The sequence below is a fragment of the Pteropus vampyrus genome, unplaced genomic scaffold (assembly GCF_000151845.1).
Source record: "Pteropus vampyrus isolate Shadow unplaced genomic scaffold, Pvam_2.0 Scaffold138, whole genome shotgun sequence".
Taxonomy (NCBI): domain Eukaryota; kingdom Metazoa; phylum Chordata; class Mammalia; order Chiroptera; family Pteropodidae; genus Pteropus; species Pteropus vampyrus.
In genome coordinates this window covers 285,200-297,902 of record NW_011888919.1, presented here as the reverse complement: position 1 = coordinate 297,902, position 12,703 = coordinate 285,200, and the positions used below count along the sequence as shown (strand labels likewise).

The 12,703-nt window shown below is 56.8% G+C and overlaps 1 protein-coding gene and 1 pseudogene across 1 annotated transcript in view; one reads left to right on the top strand and one right to left on the bottom strand.

Moving 5' to 3' along the window:
• The window catches only part of ARHGAP35 (Rho GTPase activating protein 35), a 63,236-nt gene that overhangs the window by 40,617 nt on the left and 9,916 nt on the right, over positions 1–12,703 (top strand). The gene's annotated exons all lie outside the window — the stretch shown is intronic.
• Positions 1,246–1,365, bottom strand: LOC111744671 (annotated as a pseudogene).

The window sequence follows — 12,703 nt, the reverse complement described above, 5'->3', positions numbered from 1 at the left end:
GAGGGCCTTGGGCACGGTCGCAGCGTCCGGTGAGACCAGACTTCCCTGTCCTCTTCGTGAGGGGCCGAGGTGTCTGTGAACCTTTCGAGGTGGGTGTTTCAGCAGACCTGGAAGGGGAGGAGCTGCGAGAGGCCAGAGCAGGAGACGAGCCCCCGGGTCTCAGGCCGCCAGGGCTAAGGGGACACTTGGGGTCCTGATGGTGGAGCTGGCTGCGAAGATCCAAATGCCTCTTTCCCGAGTTTGGAGCAGTTTGTAAATCACTGTAGAATGTAGGATTCAAAAGAATATGGAGAGGAAGCACTATTCATAATAGGTAAAGAGTGGTAACAGCCCAAATGTCCAACTGACGACCGTCTGTCCACACGGTGTGATGTCGTCAGCCATTAAAAGGAACAACGTGCCTATACAGTTAGCTGTCTGCATCCTTGGTTCAGCTAACCTCGGGTCAAAAAAAGTGTTACGTACTGTGCGATCAGGTCCGTGACGAGCGCGTTGGTACTGAATGCGTACGGACTTTTTCTCTTGCCATCATTTCCTAGACAGTACAGTGTAAAACTCTGCCTTGTATTAGGTGTCATGAGTAATGTAGAGATGAGTTAAAGGGGACGGGAGGACGTGCGCTGGTCGTATGAGAACACCGGGCCGTTTTGTATGAGGGGCTTGAGCACCCGTGGGTTTTGGTACCTGTGAAGTGAGGGGTCCTGGCGTCAGTTATGCCCAGGGACAACTGTACATGCTGCAACATGGATGACTCTTGAAAACATTTTGCTAAGCGAAAGACGCCAGTCATATAAGATTGCATATTGTAGGATTCCATTTGTATGAAACGTCCAAAATAGGCAAATCTATAAAGACAGAAAGTAGATGAGTGGTTGCCAGAGGCTTTGAAGAAGGAGGAACATGGAGTAGCTGCTAATGGGTACAGAGGGTTTTTTGGGGGAAGGAGGTGAAAATGTTCTAAAATTGGTTATGCTGATGGTTACAGAACTCTGTGTAAATTTACCGAAAAACCGTTGAATTGTGTGCTTTCAGTGGGTGAATTGGATGGTATGTCAATAAAGCACTTAATGATAATAAACGGAGGATAGATGAATAGATGTTTTTACTTTAGGTTTGGTACTTAAAACTTTTTAGTGCACAGCAGCCTGTATTTTTTTTTTTTTTTTTTTTCACTCCTTCCCTAGAGAATTTTATTTTTGGAGTCCTTCACACACAAAAAAATGTTTTGCTTATGTCCCTTTTACACTCCTACAGCACCTGGTCTTCCTAGGTGGTCTCCCATCCAAGTACTAACCCAGGCCCGACCCTGCTTAGCTTCCGAGGTCAGACAGGATGGGGCACATTCAAGGTGGCATGGCCGTAGACAGCAACCTGTATTAATTCAGGGTTGGAACCTTACAGACCTGCTCTGATAAAGATTCCTCTTTGCCCGAGATTTCTCTTTTCTCTCGTGCACCCTGGGCTGCTCGAGGCTTCGAAGCTTCGCGCATTCAGCCTTCGGGAGCAAGCGGGCCGGGTGGAGACAGCCAGAATCTCAGTGACTCTGAGGGGACGCTTGCATCCGGACTCATCCGAGCAGCAGTGAGCAAGACCGTTTGAGAACTCTATTCCTTCAAGGGTCTAAAGACAGAGTGCGTGGCCATCCTAAGTAACCGCCGAGTGAATTATTGTCTTCGGGTGTCATCGGCCTCAAAGAAGCATAACTAACTCCTCTGTCCCGCAGCTCCGAAGGCGGCCCCCCGCACCGGCGTGGGAGCTCCCTGCCACAGCGCTCGGGCTGGGTTAGCTCCGTCTTCGCTTCTGTCTGTCCTCGCCGTTTCAGTCGTTCCCTGAGTGCCGTCCCTCCCGCCTGCCAGGGCGCGTGCGGCGTCACTGCTGGGAGAACCAGTGCCTCCTCTGCCACTGCTGCCCGGCCCTGCTGCCTGTCACTGTTCTGCACTGTCTTTGCCACTTGGCTTCTGTTTCCTGCGGCACTGCCGCACCGAAGGAGCCGGAGGGCGGGGCCTGCCTCGTCTCTGCCATCCGGCGGCGGCGGCGGCGCCTCACACGTAGGCACTCAGGTATTTACTGCAGGTGTAAACGATTTATTCCCCCTTTGCCCTAAAATAGATGAGGGTGGCTGAGGAAGTCACGTCACCAGATGAGCTCCCGACGGCTGACCGCTTAGCCCTTGTCAGACGGGGCGCTTCCTCGATGGCCTTTCTTTTTCCTTGTCCGGACTCCACGTCGCATACCAGGCTGTTCCACCTTTGAAAGCCGTAGTGTGCTGCTGCCACGGTGGCCGACTCTGGAGTCCGCTTAAATAGTTGTTACTTTGGGGACTTAGTGCAGTTAGAGCAGGTGACGTGGGGGAAAGCAGACGCTCAGACCGTGGGAATCCCCGCCATGAAGGACTGTGCAAGCAGGCGGCTCTTTGACTTCGGGGTGCTTGCCCGAGGGTCTGTGGCCGGGTCTCAGAGGTCTGTGAAGCCCTGAAACCAGTGCCGGGATGCGGGGTACGTGCCTGCGTGCGCACTGCGCAGGGAGCAGAGCCTGCCGCCTTCGTGAGGCTCTCACGGCGAGGGGCGTCTCCTCCCAAATGGTTACAGACCTCTGTGCCGCCCAGTGTTTGTGGGTCCAGAGCCAGCAGGATGACAGCACACTTTGTCCTCAAGAAGTTGTTTAGGACCCAGTAAAGGTGAAAGGATTTGGCCCTAAAGCACTAAGAGCTTGCAAAAGAGAGACCGGGGAGGGCCTGGAGGTACAGTTGTCAGGACTTAAAGGATGAGTAGGGTTGAAGCATCGAGCCTAGATCATATCATCTGCTCGTCCCAGCTCTCCAGGACAGGAGCCCGCATAGCTTCCTAGTGATTTATGCACCTGGTGGCCCAGAGTGGTCATAGTCCACCTGCGGCTTTACTGCATGCCCGTCCCCTCCTCTCGGATCCTTTCCAAGATTCAGAGTCACTGACAAACAGTAGTAATGACAGCTAAGAAACCTGTGTTCCTGTGGTGGTGTTAGTTCTGGCTTTATTTCCGGTATCTCACGCCCGTATTGTAGGTTGAAAAGAGACAGCCATCGGGGATGCCAGCGTTTCATGACTCCCTTGGTTGTCTCCCTCCCCACAGAGAGATGGCTGAGCACACGTCTGTCTCACTTGTATTTTCACAGTGAGCACGAGTAACAGACACCCAGTGTTAGGGGACATTTCGATGGGTGGCGCACAGTTCTTAAGAAAACACCAACCCAGTCTTTCCTGAAACCGCCCTCCAAAAACCCCACCAAACTAGACAGTGGGAAATGGCTGTCGAGCGTTTGAAATGAGCAACACGCATATGTTTTCAGCCATATAACTAACCGAGCTCCACTTACAACGCTGCCCTCATGGGAGACAGCAGGACAGGAGGCCAAGCCATTGCTCGGGCCATGGCCTCTGGCTTGGCCACGCCAGACAGTGCCCTCCATCCGCCCAGCCCGCAGCACTCAGCCTCTCCCAGGCGCCGGAGCGGCACCTGCAGGCAGCGTGGCAGGTGTCACCTGAACAGGTCCCTTCACTTCTCTGAGTCGTTTCCTTGACTGGAACACGAAGGTAAAAGTGGTCTTCTTGAGGGTAGCCGCGTGCGTCAGGGGGATGACGTGCCGAGTGTCACGCGTTGCCATGAGTCTCACTCCATCCTCAGAGCGGTCCTCTGAGAGAGGAGTGATTTCCGACTTCCTGATGGACGTGGGGTTTGGGAAGATGAAGGTGGGAGCTGGGATTGTAACCCACAGCTGTTGCCCTCCTGGCCACGTCGCCTCCCTTCACTGCGGCATTCGAGGCCCAAAGGCGACCTTGGGCGGAGCCCTGGCAGCGAGCGTCGACTCCGCCCCCACAACCACAGGTCTCCCTCCGGCTGCGTGAGGGGCTTTTCCTACTGACACCACATACATGGGGTCTTTTCCAGCACCACTTCCCTGTGTCCCCCGGCGTGAGCGTCAGACGCTGCAGGTCCACAGGCGCAGGCCGGCGGGACTGCCCCCACTTCAGACGCCAGTTGCAAGTGGGGTCCCCAGATGGCCCTCGCTTCTCTCTGACTTGGCCTCAAAGTCGGGGCTTCCCTCATGTTCCCCCCGATTTGGCACTTTGCTAGAGCGAGTCAGAACTCAGGAGAGTGCTGTACTTGCTCTTAACGGTGTTTTGTACAGGACAGCACTCCAGAACAGCCCAGATGGCGTGGGGGGCGCCGTGCTGCCATGCCCCCTCGGAGCCCCTCGCCCTGCTCACGGCCCAGAAGCTCTCCACGCTGGCGTCTGCGGCTGTCACCGAGGCGCCGCTACGTGGGCACGACTGAGCTCGGTCCCCGCCGCCCCCTCCTCCCTTTCTGGGGGCCAGCCCCCATTCCGAAGCTATCTAGGGACCCTCAGTAGTCACCCACTCTCGTAAATTTCGTTACGGTCAGAAGGGGCTCCGTGAGTGACAGAAGACACTGCTGGCACTCAGGAAATGCTAGGAGCTTTAGGAGCTCTGTTCCAGGATCTGGGGATGAAGAGCAGACGTTTATCTCCTGTTACATACACCGCACTGCCTGTGCCCTCACAGGACACCTGGGCCGAGGAGCCCGAGTTGTCTGAGGCCAGGGGGACGAGGGGCACCGCGGGCCAACGCGCCTCATCAGTGAGGGGAGAGCCCTGGGCCCTCCACACCTTGTGTACTTTATTAGCCAGTCTCCCGTGATTTGGAGGACGGTGTTAATCTCCAAGTACTACTAATCCCTTTTTACAAGAGGAAACAAATCCCGGAGTCCTGTGGGCAGAGGCCACTCACTGCCCGTAGGGATGGAAAGGGCCCACATTCCAGCCATTTCTTCTGTGAAGCTATGAGCTTCATAGCAGCAGACTGAACTGGATCCAGAAGTTTACCAAGTTCTTTCCCGCTTGGGGAGCTGCTACCCTAAAAAAGACGCCACGTTCCCATCTCTGTTCGTCATAGCCGCTCTCCAGAGCCGTTGGAGGTTCGGCGGGGCTGGAGCTGTTGAATCCAGTCACTGTCTCCCTGCAGTCAGCCTGGCTCTCTGATTCTGCCTTTCAGAGAAGGCAGCTGCTCTCAGGATGGATGTTCACATCCATCACTGGAAGTTTAATAGGTGCAGTTACAGCTTGAATACCCCGACAGGCTTTATGTGAGTAATTGCTGTATTTATACTGCTTTGAATCGATGACAAAGTACAAAAATATGAGGTGTGTGGTTTCATATGCTGTGATTTTTATGGGGATTCTACGTTACCTAATCTCTTCCTCCCCTATAATTCTAGGTTTGTTAGCAAGTTGCTCTCCCATTATCCAAATAGTTTTAAAACAAAGCTTTCTTTACTTTTTTTGACTACCTCCCACGTACCCATTTCTCTCCACCCTCCCGTTCCCCGCTTGCTCACAAGTTAAACAGAAGTCGCTTGCCTTCCAGAAATGTCCCCTTGCCATAAAAGCAACAGGCAGCTCCGCGTTTGCCTCTTCCAGAGGAGCGGGGCCCGTGGGGAGGTCGGCACTGCTCGTGGGTCTCCCCAGGACCCAGGGCCCTGGCCGGGACGGCGTGGCCTGGCAGGCTGCCTTTGCAGCCAAGACAGAAATAGCCTGGGCGGGGAGCCCACGTCCCCAAGACAGTTCCGACAGGCCCGCCTGGCTGTTCCACTTAAACGGCCCCTCTCTGCAGCGGTGGGCTTAGCTGGACGGGCCGCTCTGTGCCTGGCCAGCTGCGAGCAGAGGAGACTGTGCCTGCCCCGCAGGCAGGACGGCAGGCTCCCCGGGAAAAGTAGCCCAGGGGACAGTACCCACTCGGCTGCGGGCCCTCTGGGCCTTCATGGAGCTGGCCCGCCTGTGCCATCCAGTTGTTGCCTGGGGGCACACCTCGGCCTGTTCCCCCTCCTCCCATTGTGTGCGTGTGTCTGTACAGCTTCTGGGAAGGGGGGCAGCCCTCTTGTGGGGGATCCCAGTCAGAGCCAAACCGTGGCCCTGCCTTGTAAAAGTGAACAGCCCAGGCGCAGAAGAGCAGACGGCTGACCTGGTGAGACGGTGAGTTCCGGAGCCCCCGTGGCTTCACGAGGGAGTGCAGGGGGCAGGGAAAGCAGACCCTTGGCCAGCCCCTAAAGGAAGGTGGACGTTGGTGCACCTGTTGGTGAAGCCCCTCCCCTGCGCGGGCCAGGAAGGCCTGCGTGCGCCTGGAGCCACCGGGCCCCTTCGGTCCGTCCCTCCGTCCCTTGAGCTAGAGGCTGCACTTCTGTTGTCAGGCGCGCGTCCCTCCTTCCCCCTTCGTGGTCGTCACTGTGTGGCTTCTCCAGGTCTGAGTTACTGAGCCAAGTTCAGGTGCATAGGAGGGTCACCGAGAAACACCGCCTGCTCTCGGGTCCTCCAGGGGCCAGCACTCAGCAGACACTCGCACCACTGTACCTGACTTTCACGTTGTGCCCCGTGCTACGTAGCACAAGTGCGGAGGTGGGGAGTGTGGTGATTGAACACAGCTCTGGGGTCAGGCTGCCTGGGGTCCGGTGCCAGCCTGCCATTCACTCGCCGTGTGGCTCTGCTGCTTCCGTTGTAAAACGGGAACAATGCGACGGTGGCACACGACGCATCAGCCGCTGTGAGGGTTTGCGGAGATAGGGCGGGTAGCAGGCCCGTCACGGTGCCTGGCTCACAGCATAAGCACTACGTAAATGGAGCAGCTGTTGTCGTAACGGGCTTAACTTAGACCTGGGCTTCTGAGGACGCCTCCTGGAGGGTGCAGTGTGTAGCCAGCCAAAAAATGGAGTCAGAGTAGAAGGAACAGCCTGTAGGAAGGCCCCGAGGCAGGAGGGAGTCAGTGCTTGGAGGCCCTGAGACCGTGTGGGGAACGCGGAGTGGGTGGCGGGGCTGCTGGCCCCCGGCCGCACGAGACGCGTGTATTTGTCCTGCGTGCAGAGGGAAGGCGGGAGGGCCAGCAGGAACCACCGTCTGCTTTTCTGCCGGAAGATTAGACTTCTGACCTATGGAACAGGCTCTTTCTTAGTGGGGGAAGAGAGGCCAGGAAAGGAAGGACACTGGGCTGTCACTAGTGGCATCGTTGTTCCTTTCATGGCTCATCGGGTATCCGGAACCTGGAGGAAGTTAACCTCTGCCCTCATTAATGCGTGGGAGGAACCCGCCTGTGACCTCGAGCTTTCTACCTGGGTGGCTGTGGAAAGTGGGATCGCATGCATGAAGGTGGTGCTGGTGACCACGACATTGCACCCGTGTGCTGATTGGGACGTTTCTTTGTTGGTAGCTCTGACTGTTTAGCCAGTGAGACCTCTCACTCTAGTGGCACCAGCTGGGCCTCTACTGCCATCCCTGGGTCTGTGCTGGCGAAGTCACACTCAGAGCCCTCGTGGCAGGAGGCCCCCCAGCTGCTCCTGGCTCTGAACATTCACAGCCGCTGCAGGTGCGGGCTGCTCACCTCACTCAGGGGTCCCGCTCTCCCCCCTCCATCCCAGGCTGCCCAGAACAGGCGGCGTCAGCTCTAGGCAGGTGTCAAGTTCACCTGTCGGTATGCTTCCTTCAACGCATCTGCTGGTGTGTGCGTTTTCTTGAAAATCAGGAAAGCAAACAGCCCCTCTGTTGGCTGGGCGGGGTCCGGGACCCCCTGTCCACAAAGCGACAGGGAATACGTGGGCAGCTTGGAGAGGGCCAGCCAGATGCCACACCCATATGACACCCCAGACCTGGTGTTGACGTGTCCATCTCTTCCCCTTCAGGTCTCTTCTCTCCCTTTCTCCTCAGCCTTGAGGTTCATGACAGGGTCATGTGTACACACCATGGCGTTGGAAGTAGAAAGCCCCAGTGCTTACTCGTGGGGCTAACACCTGGTCGAGCAGTCATAAGAGAGTGTTAGTGGCATTCTGTCATGGGGAGAAAGGAGGTCTGGCATTGCCAGAAACAGATCTTGATTGACGAGGGAGTTACCGAAGGGAGACAGCGAACAGAGGGGCCCTGGAGAGGCCAGAGCAACCTGAGTGTTCAAGTCACAGGAGCCAGAACACGGTCCCCAGCACATCCGAAGCAGGCAGCAGCAGAAGGCCCGGCGGGGTGAGGCCAGGACGCTGTCCTGCAGAGGGGCCCGCGCTCCCCTCCGGCTCCTGCTCAGCCCTGCAGGGGACAGACGAGACCATCGAGTGACGTGACTGAACAAGGGAGGAGTGGAGAACCTCATGACCTGGAACGGGCCTGGCACCTACGGGCTGCGCCCCGCACGCAGTGTGTAGGAGAGAAGGGAGCAGGGACTTGACACTGGACGTGGCCGTGTAACGTTTAAATGCACGGTCATTGAGACAGAGGCTTTGTCAGCCAGTTCAGGTCCTACCCTCGCCGTCCACCCAGCTCTGTGGCCCTGGGCAAATGGCTTAGCCTCTCTGAGCTTCCAGATGCTGTCCATAAAAAGGGAATAAAAATAATATTTACCTCAAAGAATTATTGGGTGGATTCACTATAATTCTAGTGAAGAGCTTAGAAAAGTGCCTGGCACGTAGTTCTCAGCAAAATTAATGTTATCGTTTTGTTAACATTACCTCAGTGTGCCAGCCCTTTACATTCTTTCCCATGTGTGGCCTCAGTATTGACAACATCTCGCAGAGTCATTAACAGATAGACCCGTGTTTCACATGGCCCGAGTACCCCAAGGCTCTGAAAGGTAGAGCAAATTGTCCCGTCACTCAGCCAGCTGTGACACAGAGCCAGGAGCAGATGAGGTCACTTTGGTGTCAGAACCCATGCATGTTTTGACTGTTTTCTGTCGGCCGGCTCGTTTCGGCTGAGACAGGACAGGCGGTCCCTGCAGGCGGGCGCTGGGCTGTGGGTCCCGTTTGTTCCTCGCAGCAGCCTAGGGAGTCTAAGAAGGTGGATGTGAATCGTCGTGCAGTCGGACAGATGGGATACAAACCTGTCTCCCTGACAGCTCAGCCCCACCTGCCCGCTGGCTTCCCAGTCAGGTCTTTAGGGTGAGAGCCGCTCCTGAGCCGGGTGCTAAGGTCTCCTGCATGTGCCCCCGGGCGTGAGCGGAGCGGTTCCCTCTGTGACACAGAGATGGAGTGGGCCCCCTCCGTCACCCTCCACTGAGATGAGGTGCTGCGGTGTGACCCTCTAACGGCGGGGACTAGATGTACTGCTGGCACCTGACCCAGAAGGAAGCCTCGTGCCCCTCCCCCAGACATCAGTCCTGTCCCCACAGCATGGATTTGGTGCCCGAGAGAGTTTGCTTCCCTCCCTGGCTTCTCTGCACTGCCCTGTCCCTGCAGCCCAGCCCGCCTGCGACCTGGACGCACGGAGGAGGGCAGCGTCTGAGAGGCGCGTCTCAGCCTCGGGAGGTCGGCAGAAGTCGTCGAGCGGTTGAGACTCGGCTGGTGCGGGGCGCTTGAGAGCACTTGGCAGCACCGGTTAAAGGACCAAAGTGCTGAGTTCTTCTGTCTAAATATAGAAAGTAGAGAAAAGTAAACAAGTCGCAGTTTGTCTTGGAGGAAGTGTTGGTTTTGTGACTGGAAAGGAAACGTGGGAGGAGCTGGGTATTGGTGTGACTGGCAGAGGCAAAGCCCGGCCGGGCGACCGTGGACAGACCGTGGACAGACAGCCGGCCCAGAGCACCGAGCGCGACGCGGCGCTTGGGATCCAAGCGGGGGGGGACGCGTTCGGACGTTTCGGGAGACCGGCCGCGTACCAGGGCACGGGCGGGCCTCTCCCGTGGCTTCCAAGCTCCTGCGCATCACCCATCCGTTTTCCCAGAGCCTCTGGGATGCCAGGTGTCACAGGCTTCTCTCCAGAGCCAGCGGCAGCAGCAGCCGCTCTGACAGGGAAGTCGGGCGAAGTGTGCCCGTTCTTAGCCCCTGGGGGACGCCCCGTGGCTGACATCGGTGAGCCATCTAGCCACCTTACGCTGCCAAATAGTCTTGAGGAAGACCACACCTGAAAAACTCTTGAAAGGAACTTATCTGCCATGTGGGTGCTCAGGAAACATTTATTGAAAGAAAGAATAGGCCTCTGTGCTCCTTTCTCTTGGCCATTTTTTAACGTTTTTACGGAAGTCACACGTGGCCAAGGTTAAAAGTTTCAGTAATGCGTAAGGGTTCGCTTACATAAAAAAGCAGCAGTTATAACAGTTTTGGGAAGTGCTTTGTTCCTAAAGTATCCGATATCTGTTTTTCCTCATGTACCCCGCTTCCGGAGGGCAGCTCCCGGAAGGCGGCTCCTCGACCGGCAGCACCAGCACCGCCGCCGTGCGTGGAAGTGCGGGCATCGGGCCCTGCCAGCCAGGCAGGACCAGGAACTTCAGGCGCAGCCCTGGGGCATGCGGTGTACTCCCCTCACCGCCCCCCGCCATGGTCCAGGCCCACGTACCTGGAGAACTGGGTTAGAGCACAGAGGTGAAAAGAGGTGGCCGTGGGATCAGGTGGCATTCAGGTGGCCCCTCCCATGTATGGCCTTCCCCCTGGGCCTCTGCATCCCTGTCTCCACTGGGACCAGAGCTCCCAAGATCTGCAGGGGCTCCTGTGAGAACGAACACGAAACCTGTGGTGAGCACTTAGCATTGTGCGTCTCACACATAGCGTTCAGTAAGTGGTTTGTTCTTGTTGTTAGCTCGCCTCCTGGACCAGGTATTAATCTTTTAAACGGCACCTCAGACAGGGGGCTCTCCAAGGAGGTCATTCAAAAGCTCCGGCCCATTCCAGCGAAGAACAGGTGTAGCTGTCCGTAGTTCTTTTAGCTGTTGAGAGAGTATTTGCCTTCCTGTAAATTCTTAGCCGGAGCTCTTTGTTCTTGCAAGCCATTGGAACAAGACCGTTCTGCAAGACAGGTGTGCAGATGTTTGAAGATAGTGGCCTTGGCCATTCCGAACTTCCTCTTGTTCTGTTCCCGGAGATCAACTTCAACATAAAACGTAGTAGGTATTTGAAACCTGTATGGTTTCTTTTTTTAAAAAGGAAAGAAAAAAAGCCTCTCACCGAGACTCTGCTTGGTAGTGAGTCTTTGGCAACTTCTGGTGTGTGTGGAGACGCCTCAGAGTTTAGGGTGAGGCTTTCCCAGGTGGGCCTGTGGGCACGGAGTAGATGTCAGGGTCGGGGGCCTGTTGGTAAGGCGTGGGCCAGTCACCCATGGGTGTTCTCATATAGGCCCGTGGGTCCTGGGATGCACACCCCTGGAATCCAGTGTCCCTGACCCGGGGCCCCAGCCCTTTGCCTGCGCTGGTCTGGGGCTCTGTGGCAAGCTGCCGGTGCTGCCAGGCGTCCTGTGTCCCCCGTGTCCTCCCCTGCGTCAGCAGCCCTCTGTTTCTCTAGCAGCCCCCAGGGTGTTTGCAGTCTGCTATAAGGCTTTGTCTCATTTGCTCGATGTCTAACCGTCCTGGCCGGGCAGACGGTCCCCTCTCCTGGGCTGCGCCGTGGCATGGCACAGGGTGGCAGCAAGGTCGCCGTTTTAAAATGGGGTTTCGTAGAGTAAACACGCACTCGGATGACAGGAAGTACGCAGCTGGTGATTAATGGATGCTGCGGAGCTGGCCTTGCACTTTCAAATGCTTTCATTTCTGTGATCGCGTATCTAGTGAGGTTGCAGCAGGCCCACACCTCTGATAATTTCCAGGGAGCTAATTTGCGCTTTGTTTTCTACCTGTGATGCCTAGGCAGGTGGTCATTAGGAGACAGGGCGGAGGAATCCTGTGTCAGCTGCAGGTCGGCAGGGAGGTGACGGAATGGCCTCAGGCTGCCGGGCCTGCAGCTGAGAGAGCTCCCGCCACACCGGGGCTCAGGAGCCAGGGGCCCGGGAACCAGGGGCCGGTGTTTTCCTCGGGTTAGAGAAAGGGCTGCGGGCCGAAGGGAAGAGTGCCCAGAAAGTCGGGGGTGGAAGGCTCGAGCCTGCTGACACCCAGAGCTTGCCCGAATGTGGATGGTTTCCTGTGTAAGCGTGTGGTAAGTGTTACCTGACATGTGAAATGGGTAGAAAGTGTAAATACATCTGATGACAGTTTAGAAAAGTCACTGAGAAAAGAGATCACTATAAAACTACTAGCGGGATCTGTCCCTGACTTCCGGCCTTCGGGGTTGACAGCGGGAGGGGTCGTGCCCCCTCCGAAGCCACTCAGTGCTGAAGGCCAGCGGACGGCGCTCGTGCTGTGTGTCATCTGCGGGGAGGGGCCGTGGTCTGGGCCGCAGCCTGCTGGGTGAATGTCAGGCTCCCCGGGAACAGAGTGCAGGCAGAGAGGCGGGAAGGGCCCTGAGCATAGGCCACCCCACTGCCGTGTGGTTTGGGCCACGGACGTCACCTTTCTGAACCTCGCTTTCACATCTGTATTCTCTGCAGCCAGTAGCTCCTACCATGGGGGGGAGGGGACTCTGTGGCATCATCGTTCTCGATGAGTGAGTGAGTGGCAGATGGACACGGGACAGCAGCTGACTCGGCGCACAGCACAGGGACGTGTCAGCTCCCAGAGGGCGGGCATGGGGACGGTCAGCACTGAGCAGGGCACGGGGAAAGCGTCACCACTTCTTCTTCATCAGAGTGTCCTTGGGGCCAGTGCATTCAACCCCCGTCCTCTGGGGCGAGAGGCCTGTGAGCGGTTAACAGCTTTTAAGACAGGGAGCTGATGACTTTTGCTGCGATGTTCTTCAGAGTTCACCTGCTCCTCATCTGGGCCCCAAAGCAGGCGGGCAGACCGCTTTATCTCGCCCGATGGGCGCTTCTCCAGAAGTGGCAATTACA